The sequence below is a fragment of the Microcebus murinus genome, chromosome 4, assembly GCF_040939455.1.
Source record: "Microcebus murinus isolate Inina chromosome 4, M.murinus_Inina_mat1.0, whole genome shotgun sequence".
Classification (NCBI taxonomy): domain Eukaryota; kingdom Metazoa; phylum Chordata; class Mammalia; order Primates; family Cheirogaleidae; genus Microcebus; species Microcebus murinus.
The window spans coordinates 85,505,798-85,518,010 of record NC_134107.1 but is presented as its reverse complement, the minus strand read 5'-3'; positions in this window follow the sequence as shown (position 1 = coordinate 85,518,010).

The window sequence follows — 12,213 nt, the reverse complement described above, 5'->3', positions numbered from 1 at the left end:
CAGGATTCTGGGGAACATGCCCAGTGTACAAGGCAGACCAGAAAAACACTCCTAATGGGGATTGCTGCCAGCATGTGGAGGCTGTTTTGTGTCACCTTTGCATTCACTGCCCTTTGCCATTATAGTCACTCAGATACCTCTTTGCACATGTGGCCTACGCCTCTTACTCTGGCACTAAGATAGTGCTAGATCCACTGCAGGCATTCAAGAAACTGACTTCATGATTATGTCAAAACAGGATTTAGTTTAGTTTGTCTTTAAAATCAATTCATTGTAAATCTAAACCCCTAAGAGGACTATTTCCTTAAGTGGTCCTTACTCATTCTCTTAAGAGGCTATTCTTCATTTTCGACTTTAAGTAGGTTTACTTTCCTTTTCACGGTATAAAACAGTAAACCTTTTTGTTTTGCGTTATAGTTTGCTTTTTCTTCAAGTACACTAATTTGTATAGCAATTTCTCTCATGTTTCTGTATTCTATTCCAATTCCAGGAAAATTTCTGGGTCCTGGTTGAACTATGGTAACCTAATGTGACAAGCATATAGCATATTAATCCGATGAGTTGATCAAACACATATTACCCTTAGATTTCCAAATAAGAAAATTAAGGCTCGGGGTGATTAGGTGACATGGCATAAATAATAGAGGACAGAGCCTGCCCTCAGACTTGAGACTTCACTTTCAAAAAATGGCAATGGGAGGCAGTCTGCCCAGTCCCGGCAGAGACTGATCCAGGGCCCTTCATCCCAGTATGCTGAGATTTGTCAGCCAGTTTTAACCCTGATCTTGTAGAGTGACTTTAAACTTCACCTGCCTCTTCCATTTGTCATAATCCTCTTGTCCTTATTACTGAGATTCTATACATACATTTAGTCCATCCTTTCCCATCCTCTCCAGAAGCCTATTCTTAGTCTTCTCCTGTGGGTGATCTGAAACTTTGCAAACATATTATGTGTCTAGAGTGAAGGAATGCTTTGAGTTCACCTTAAGGAATACCTGTGACCCTGAATGCGGTGCAGGGTGTCTTCATGACATCAGAACATACAACCCCACAGGGACAATAATCTCATGGATTGCAATGTGTTTTTAACTCCAAATGCTTTTTACAGGACTGTAGTTACTAGACTTACCACGAGATTCCTCTCCTATTGGACTTATTACTTTTTAAACAAATGACCTCATTGTACTCTGAGTTGAACAACAAAAATATGGTAATTTAAGGTACCTGCTAATTGTGATTGCCTGTACTGATGTGACGAAAGCTTTCTTCCTGCTCCACTGAAGAACTGCACACTTCTAATAAATAAATAAATAGATAAATAAATAAGTAAATAAGAATTGCATGACTCTGGACAAATAAGTAATTTCACACCCTAGCAATGAATTAGACATTTTGGAAGGTTGTATTAAGTAATCTCTTAGAGGCTAACACAAATTAATTTTTAGATGATCTGAATGTCAATGTCTGTTCCATCATGGGTACATGGTAGCTGGTCATTGATCTATTAGGTTTTAAATATGATTAAATCAAATTAATCATAAGTGTCTTAGTACTCACAGGTTCTGGCACTCATAAAGTAGTCAAAGTTTCAATTCACCTAGCCTCCGCATGTTATCTGTATTCAAGGTGATCATTCTCACTGTTCTGTCTCACAACAGCAGTGATTATACTTCTATTATTAGTTTTAATAGAGGCAAATTAATGGATACACCCACACATATGCTTTGCTTTGTGCAGGCCATTGTTAAATACATTATTTTATTAAATTATTGAAGCAACACTGTGAGATAGGTATTCTGCCGTTTTTATAGATAACTAAACACTAACAGAAATGTTGCCAAGTAAGTGAAAAAATAGAGTTGGAACCTATATTTCCAAAGCTCATTTTCTTAACCATTATTTCATATAATTATATTCCATACTCCACATAAGTTTATAATTATAAAGTGAATCAACAATGTCATAGAACTGCTGTCCCCAAGCCCCAGGCTGCAAGCTGGTACCTGTTTGTGGACTGTTAGGAAACTGGCTGCACAGCAGGAGGGGAGCGGAGGGGAACAAGCAAAGTTTCATCCGTGTTTATAGCCGCTCCCCATAGCTCGCATCACTGCCTGAGCTCCGCCCTCTGTCAGATCAGCAGTGGCATTAGTTGCAGGAAAACAAGCTCAGGGCTCCCACCCATTGATTCTGCATTATGGTGCATTGTATAATTATTTCATTATATATTATAATGTAATAATAATAGAAATAAAGTGCACAATGAACCAATATACTTGAATCATCCAGAAACCATTCTGCCTGTCCCTCTCAGGTCTCCCTCCCCCCATCTGTTGAAAAATTATCTGCCATGAAATCAATCCCTGGAGCCAAAAAAGGTTTAGGATGGCTGTCACAGAATATTGTTTGAACACCGATTGATGGAGTGCTTCTCTGACTGCTCGCTGATTCCTGTATTTCTAGTGTTGTGTATCTTTGGCCATGTCCCATCCCAGTGGACAGATAAAACTCTTCTCACAAACAAGAGTTGTGAAAGTTGACACTTTTATTTTTTCTGTGCACATGACTTGAATCTAAGTACAGGTTAAGATCCCGAAGGATGAATTATAGCATATCCCAAAAGGCCAGGCCTCCTCCATGAAGTAGAGAGCAGTGGGGAATATACTTCCACGTGAAATGATGCCCCATGGGCCCATGCATCCTCTCCACTGAACTCCTTGGAGGCCAGTGAACTATCCCCCATGGGCAGTCGGCAGGCCCGCCATGATCTTCACACCCATGAGTCTTTCGGAAAACACTTGTAATCCGGCCTTGTATTCACCCCTGGGAGAGAGCCTATGGCCTGGAATGTGGCTGCTTACTGGGGCCTGACAGCTGCTTCTAAGCTGCCACTGCCTTTCTTGTTTTCCCTCGGTGACGGCACTCACCCGGGTAGTCTGCACATCCTCTCAATTTCTCCTCACAGCTTGCCCCGAATCCTCATGAGGAGGTGAGAATCCCCCTCAGCTCTTTCTGTTTGTGCCTGTGGTCACCTGCACAGAGGTGTGCTGAGGCCTGGCCCTCACCCCTGAGTCATTCTTCACAGTGTTGCCCCCAACTGGTGGCTTGGCCTGTCTCTTTTCGTACTTCCTCATACTAGGGCCTCTGTGTTCTGTCCAAGTATGTAACTGAGCAGCCCTGGATGTTGTTATTATCAGCACACCCCTTGCTTTTGTTCATGCTGTTTTTATTCAGTCAAGCGTAGTGCCAGGATCTCAGCCCCTGAGCTGTTTCATGTTGGCAAAAATGGAAGTCCTCTTATACAAGGACATACGAAGTATGTATTTGAATGTTTGCTTAAGGAGAAGTAGAGATTCCCTACTCCCAACCTAATGGATTCATTAAAAGTAAAATATTCTTACTAGTAGTATAATAGCTTTAAAACGGTTTTTTAAAATGATTTTCTGTACCTTTTATATCTAATTTTAGAAATGTTACTTTTATACCTTTATGGTAATAATTATTTGTAAAATATTAATATTCACTGGGTTTATTTTATTCTCATTAGTTTTAAATTTAAAAACTCTGTAGTGAATATCTATTAGTTTTTCAGAAGAAATTATATACCAGGAATATTTTTGTTATTTGTATTTTTTTTTGTTATTTGTATTGTTATATTGTTATGATGGTATTTTGTTATTTGTATTCAGTGATCTGGATTTTTCTTTTTCATCAGAGAGTTAAATCTAAGTAGACTGGAAAATCTCTCTGAGGTGAGTGTGACATTTTTTAGTTATAAAAAAGGCACTCTTAAGATCTCTTTATCATCCTTTGCTCTTCTTTTCAGAATTTCTGAGTTGGTCTTTGAGTCATTGTTCAAGAAAATACCAGGAAATACTATTATCTATGTAGAATGTAATTTTTCAAACATTATCTATTTTCAAAAGATAATTTTGACTCATTTTCTACCATGAGTAATAATGAGGTAGAAAGTTCATACAAATCATCTTATCTGATTTCCATTTTATAGGTCTGTTTTCAAAATAATTTTTATACATCACAATATTGGAGGACTAAGTGGAAACCCAGAAATTAGTTAGGCTTCTATCTTTCAAACTTTTTAACTATGATTGACATTAAGAGATATATTTTATATTGTACACTAGTATGCACATGGATTTATATTCAAAAAATGAGAGCTTTGTGAAACAAGTACCTTTTTCCAAGCAATGCACTAATATTTATTCTATTCTATTCTATTTTTTACACTGTCATTGACCACATAAATTGACTTTGTAACCTATTAATTAGGACCTATAGCTTGAATAATACTGTTCTAGTATTATTCTCTTATTTTTCAAATGAAAATCCACAGTCATTCATTAAGGATTTAAGTATATTTTCTCACTGACATAACTAGCTAATGTTTTAAGAAATGTGAAAACTTTTCATAAAAAATGTAATTCTCTGTGGAGTTTAAAAAACAGGGAGGGACCATATTAAGTTGTTTAAAAATGACGATTGTAAAAAGAATTAGAACAAAATTAAATAAAAGAATTAGTACATGATTATTTCTACAAGATGTTTATTGTTAGTTTTAAATTTCTGTATACTTTTATAACTTTTTCTGTACTTAAAAAATAAAAGTTATATTGATGCATAATTGACATACAATTAACTCCACATATTTAAAGTTTATAATTTGATACATATTGGCTTATGTGTACTCCCATGAAATCATCTCTACAATCAAGGTAATAAATATCTCTGTATATACTACTCCAAATTTTTTGCATGCCACTTTGTAACCTCTGTAGTCCCTCCTTACCCAATCCCTTCCCACTATCCCTAGGCAACTGCTAATTTACTTTGTTTCACTATGTATTTGGTTACATTTTCTAGACTTTTATATATTAGAGATTATATAATATGTACTCTTTTCCCCCAGTTTCTTCTACTTAGCATATTTATTTTAAAATTCATTCATATCGATGTGTCAATATTACATTCATTTTTGTTGGCTAGTATTCTATTGTAGGACTATACCATGATGTGTTTTTCCATGCACATGTTGATAGACATTTGGATTGTTTTCACTTTGTGAGTAATGCAAATACGGATACGGCTGCAAACAAAAATTGTATAGCAATCATTTTATGTACTATGCTTTCGTTTCTCTTTGTTTAGTGTGAAGAGTGGAATGGCTGCATCATATGGTCAGTGTTTGAGTAGCTTTTTAAGAAATTGGCTATTTGAACAATTGCATAATTTTACATTTCTACCATCAGTGTATGAAAGTTTTAGTGTCTCTACATCCTTACCAAGGATTTACTCTTTGTTAGATATATGATTTGCAAACTATTTTCTCCTGGTCAATGGCTTGTCTTCTCATTCTCTTCCAGTGTCTTCTAAAGAGAAGAGTATTAAACTTTGATAAATCTAGTTTATCATATTTTTCTTTCATGGATCATGCTTTTGGTGTTGTATTTAAGAAATCTTTGTCTAAGGTCACAAAGATATTCTTGTATATTTTCTTTTAGAACTTTATAGTATATGTTTATAATTTAGTTATATGATCAATTTTAACTAAGTGATATGAGGTATGGAATTAAAGTTCTTTATATAGATAGATATAGTAATAAATAATAGATACTCAATTTTTCAAGCACTATTTATTCAAAAAACTAAACTTTTTCCACTGAATTACCTTTTCATCTTTGTTGAAAAGTTTTTCAGTACATGTGTGAGGTTATTTCTGGGCTCTCTATTCTGTTATGCTGATATATTTATCTATATTGAAAACAAGGCCACATTGTCTTTAAGACTACAGCATTTAGTAAATTTTAACAAAATTTACTAAATAAATCTACTAATTTATTAATTATTAACTATAAATTTATAAATTATTAATTATTATAATTATTTAATTATTACAATTAAAATTATTAATTATCAATTATAAATTTACTAATAAAATTTTAATCTTCCAACACTATCCTTTATTAAATGTGTTTTGGCTATTCTAGGTCCTTTGTATCTCTGATAAATTTCAAATCTTAAATTTGAAATTTGAAAATTTTAAATTGTCTATTTGGATAAAAAATCCTGTGACTTTATATGAGATTATCTTGATTATATAGAACATTTTGGGGAGAATTGACATCTTAACAAAATTTAAACATTCTAATCTTTCAACATGGCATACATATTCATTTAGGACTCTTTTTTTCTCAGCAAATTTTTATAGATTTTAGTGTGCAGGTCTTTCACATATTTATTAGATTTATCTCTGAATATTTTACATATTTCAATGCTATTGGTAATAATATTTTTATAATTTTACCTTTTATTTGTTCATTGCTAACATATGAATATACAATTGCTTTTGTTTTCCTATGGACTTTATATCCTGCAACCTTGGTAATTTGCTTATTAGTTCTAGTAGTTTTCTTGAAGTTTCCATTGGATTTTCCTCATAGGCTAAGAAATTAATATGGTTTACTTCTTCCTTTCCAATCTAGATGCTTCCACCACCCTTTCTATATTTTCCCAGCTAGAATATCCAGTACAATGTGAATTAATAGGGAGAAGAGAAGGTACCATTGCATTATCCTGATCTTAGGAAGAAAGCATTGAGTTTATTACTGTTAAGTATGATGTCTGAGAGCATGTGGAGGGACTTTACTTTTATTTCCAGTTAGTGAGAATTTTCATCAGGAATAGATACTAAATTTTGTCATTTTTGTGTATCTATTAAGATAATCATGTTTCCCATTTTAGTTTGTTAATGCAATTACATTGATTTTCAAATGTTTAAGAAATCTTGAATTGATAAATCTCAATTGATCTTGATGTATTACCCTTTTAATATATTTTTATTCAATTTGCTAAAATAATCCACAGGTGTACAGTGGAATCAAATTGGAATTTTTATTTGGATTTCCTTTTTGTCTCCTGAAGCTGAACATCTTTTAATGTATTTATTTGCTATTTTTATGTCTTTTTTGGTGAAACGTTCTTGCCCATATTTAATTGTGTTAATATTTATCTTCTTGTTGAGTTTGTAATTCTTTACATTTTTGAAATACAAGTCCTATCTTGAATATGTGTTTTGCAGAGATATTCACCCTTTTCCCAGTGAGCTGCTGTATTTTTAAAAATGCTCTATCAGCATTTTTCACAGAGAAAAAAATTTAAATTTTATAAAATTCAAGTTATCATTTTTAAATAATGTTATAGATCCTATTTTTGGTGTCATGTCTAAGAAATATTTCTTTAACCTCAGATCATAAATATTTCCACTTTTTTTACTGTAAGTTTTGTAGTTTTACATCCTACATTTTGATTTATGATCCATGTTGAGATAATATTTTTAAATTTTTTATGGATACATAATAGTTGTAAATATTTATGGGGTATACATGATATTTTGATATAAGTGTATAATATGTAATGATCAAATTAGTATAATCAGGATAATCATCACCATCACAAACATTTATTGTTTCATTCTATTGCAAACATTCAAAATCCACTCCTCTAGTTTTTTTGAAATATACAATAATTTATTGTTCGCCACAGTTATCCCATTGTGCTACTGAAAACTAGATCTTGTTGCTTCCATCTAACTGTACTTTTGTTACCTGTGAACCAACTGCTCTTTGTGCGCCCCTCCCTTCTGCCTTTCTCAGCGTCTGGTAACCATCATATTTCTCTCTACCTCCATGAGCTCCATTGTTTTAGCTCCCAAATAAGAGTGAGAACATGCAATAATTTGTCTTTCTTTGGCTTATTTCAGCTAACATTATTTTCTCCAGTTCTATCCATGTTCTTGCAAATGACAAGATTTCATTCTTTTTTGTGACTGAATAATATTCTGTCATGTATGTATACCAAATTCACTTTATGCATTTGTTGATAGACACTTAGGTTGATTCTGTATCTTTGATATTGTGAATAGTGCTTCAGTAAAACATGAAAGTGCAGGTAAGTGTTTGATGTACTGATTTCCTTCTTTTGTGTGATTGATGGGTCATATGGTAGTTTTGTTTTGAGTTTTTTGGGAGAATCCATCCTGTTTTTCATAGTGGCTGCACTAATTTACATTCCCACCAACAGTGTATGAGTGTTCCCCTTTTTCTGCATCCTCATCAGCATCTGTTACGTTTTGTCTTTTTGATAAAAGCCATTTTAACTGGGCTAAGATAATATCTCATTGTGGTTTTGATTTGCATTTCTCTGATGATTAGTGATGTTGAGCATTTTTTAGATACCTGTTGGCTATTTGTATGTTTTCTTTTGAGAAATACTTTTTCAGCAATTTTGTCAATTTTTAAATTGGGTTATTATTATTATTTTTTGCTTTTTTTTAGTTCCTTATATATTCTGGTTGTTAATCCTTTGTCAAGTAGGTAGTTTGTAAATATTTTCTCTCATTCTATAGGTGGTGCTTCACTTTGTTGATTATTTTCTTTGATGTGCAGAAGTTTTTATCTTGATATATCTAATTTGTCCATTTTTGCTTTGGTTGTCTGTGCTTTGTCTGTGCTTTGTTTTTTGTGCTTTTGTTTTTTGTGTTTTTGATATTTTTGTACACAAAAAAAATCTTTGATGAGATCAATATCCTGAAGCATTTTCCCAATGTTTTTTTCTAGTCGTTTCATAGTTTCAGGTCTTACACGTTAATCTATTTTAATTTGATTTTTGTATATGGTGAGAAATAGGGATCTATTTTCATTCTTCCACATATGGGTATCTATTAGTAATTTTTTTTCAGCACCATTTATTGAATACTGTTCTTTCTCCATGGTATGTTCTTGGCACCCTTGTAAAAAAATGAATTGGTTTATAAATGCATGGATTTATTTCTGTGTTCTCTATTCTGTCCCACTGGTCTATATGTGTCTGTTTTGGTGCCAGTGACATGCTGTTTTGGCTACTGTTACTTTGTAATATAATTTGAAGTCAGGTAATGTGATGCCTCCAGCTTTGTTCTTTTTGTTAAGGATTGCTTTGGCTATTCTGGAGTTGGCTTTTGTGGTTCCATTTAAATTTTAGGATTGTTTTTCTATATCTGTAACGAATGTCACTGGTATTTGCACAGAGATTGTATTGAATCTGTAGATTGTTTTGTGTAGTAAGGATATTTTAACAATTATGGGCATTTAACTTCATCCTTTCCAGTTTGGATGTCTTTTATTTCTTTCTTTTGTCTAATTGGTCTGGCTAGGACCACTAGTACTATGTTGAATAAAAGTGGTGAAAATGAGCATCCTTGTCTTGTTTCAGATCTTGGAAGAAGGCTTTCAGTTTTTCTCCTCTAAGTATACTAGCTACAAGTTTGTGGTATATGGCCTTTGTCATGTTGAGGTGTATTCTTTCTATACCCAGTTTGTTGAGAGTTTTTATCATAAAGGGATGTTGAATTTTATCAAATGCTTTTTGCCATCTATTGAAATGATCACATGGTTTTTGTCCTTCATTCTGTTGATGTAGATATTGAGACAATTTTTGGAACAAGTATGAGATTTAGGTCCAGGTTCATTTATTTGCCTGTGGATTTGCAATTGCTTCATCACTATTTGTTGAAAGGTTATTAATTTTCCATTGCATTGTTTTTGCTTTTTTTGCATTTTAACAAAGCCATATTTGTTACAAGTCTATTAACTCTATATTTAGTTCCACTGATCTTTCTGTAAAATACAGTTATAATAACTATTTTAATTTCCTTGTGTGCTAAATCTAATATCTGTGGGTTAATTTTGATCAGCTGATATTTTTACTCATTGCTGGTCACAATTTCCAGCTTCTTTGTATTACGAGGAATATTTCACTGGATTCTAGATGTTGTGTATTTTATTTATTTATTTATTTATTTATTTATTTATTTATTTATTGAGACAGAGTCTCACTCTGTTGCCCAGGCTGGAGTGTCGTGGCATCAGCCTAGCTCACAGCAACCTCAAATTCCTGGGCTCAAGCGATTCTTCTGTCTCAGCCTCCCGAGTAGCTGGAACTACAGGCATGTGCTGCCATGCCTGGATAATTTTATATATATATATATATATTTTTAGTTGGCCAATTAATTTCTTTCTATTTATAGTAGAGACGGGGTCTCACTCTTGCACAGGCTGGTTTCGAACTCCTGACCTTGAGCAATCTGCCTGCCTCCCAGAGTGCCAGGATTACAGGCATGAGCCACCACACCTGGCTGATGTTGTGTATTTTAGCATGTTGGGTGTTGGATGACTTTATTCTCCTATAAATATTCCTGAGCTTTTTTTTTTTTTTTTTTTTTTTTTGCTGTTACATCAAGTTACTTGAAAAAAGTGTGATTTTTCTGGTTTTGCTTTTATAATTTGTGAGACAGGGCCAGATCAGCATTTAGTCTAGGGCTAATAATTCTGCATTACTGAGGTGAAGCCCTTCTAAGTAATCTATGCAATTTCCCATGGATGATAAGCTTTTCCAGTCTAAATGATGAGAACACACAATTTGCTACCCTCTGCAGAAAAGTTGAACTGATTCTTGTAATCCTTTCAAGTGATTTATTCCTTGGCTTCATATACTTTCCTTACATGTTGATCAGTGCTCAGCTGAATACTCACAGCTGAACCTCTGTAGGTCTTCCAAGTTATCTTTCCATGCATTTCTCTTCTCTCCAGTGTTCTGTCCTTCACACTCCAACTATCTTGTTCTCCAGGGACTCTCAATTCTGTCCTGTAACTCAGAGAGCTTCCCTGGCTTTGCTTGTGCACTTCGTCCCTCTGCTGTGACCTGGAACCTCTTTCATTGTAGGAAGCGAGGCAATCATGAGGCTAATCTCATTTATTTCTCATCTTCTACGATCACTGTGGTCATTGCTTGTTGTTCAGTATCTTGAATACCATTGTTTCATATATTTTTCTGGTTTCTCTTTTTCTTTCTTATTTTCTTTCCTCCTCCTCCTCCTCCTCCTCTCCCCCCCCTCCTCCTCCTTTCTTCTTCTTCTTCGTGGGAGAGTAAATTTAATTCCTGTTACTTCAACATGGCTAGAAGGAAGACTGAATTTCCACAGGCTTTTGTAATGATGATATACATCTTTCATTTGAAGGAAATTGTGTCACATTTTGAGAAAAAATAGAAAAGATTTCACTCATATTATTATATGTAAAACTATGATTTTAATTATAATTACATTTATAGTAAAGAGGAAAGCTTTCCTTTTCCAGGAACTGTTTTTTAGATATCCATTAAACTTTTATTTTAATCTTTGTTGAAGTAAGGTATTTAATAGATTGCCCACATTTGTTAAATAACCATGAATTCTTTCTTTTACCCTCTTCTCAATATCCAATATACCAATGACTAATTAAGTCACTTTCATCAGAATAGTGAAAGAAAACATTAACAGTTTGTCTCAATTTTGAAGCACTTTAACAAAAGTCTTACATAAATGTCTGAACTAAAAAAGAAAAAAAAAAAAAACAAACAGAATTTTACTTTCCAGAGATTGAAACAAGATAGATATTTGGAACAGTGTTTTATAATTTGGCAAGGTTCACTCAGTTGACACTTTTTTCTTAACCTGGACCTATAATAGAATAACATCTCTAAAGTGTAAAAAGACAATCTTCAAAATAAATTAAACAGCACTTAGTACTGCCACCTGAGCCTTTTAAAATTGCTCTTTAATTTATTTTTTGCTTTGCTTATATAATTTGACTAAAACATGCTAAGTTGAAAAGAAATGCCACACGAGTCTGGAATCCTAGATACTCTGCACAGCTCTATTGTTTTAAAATCCACAATTTTAGGGGAATTGGGGGAACTTGCTTTGCTATTACCTGAGGAATCTGATAGTCCTGCTAACTTTAAGCAAAAAAAGAAAAAGAAAAAAATGATAATGGTGAGAAGTAAAAGGAAAAACATTGTTTATATTTTTCTTAAAATATCATTTAGATATTTCTCATATTAGGATTTCTCTTTCAACTCAGAGTGGCTCTAAGGAGTGTTGAAATTATGTTACATGTTTAGAGATAGCAGCTGCGATCATTTTTTTCTCAGATCATATGATTGTGTTTCCAACCCTAGAGATAGTATTTGACCCACTTTACTGGTTCTCCCTGAACCCAGCCTGAATTGCTTTCAGAATCTCCGTGGTGCTATGCAGAAGATAAATTTTTTATATACCAAATTAAGTTAGCTTATTTAAAATAGACCTCAAGGAGACCGACATAGAATAAGTGTCAAATGGTA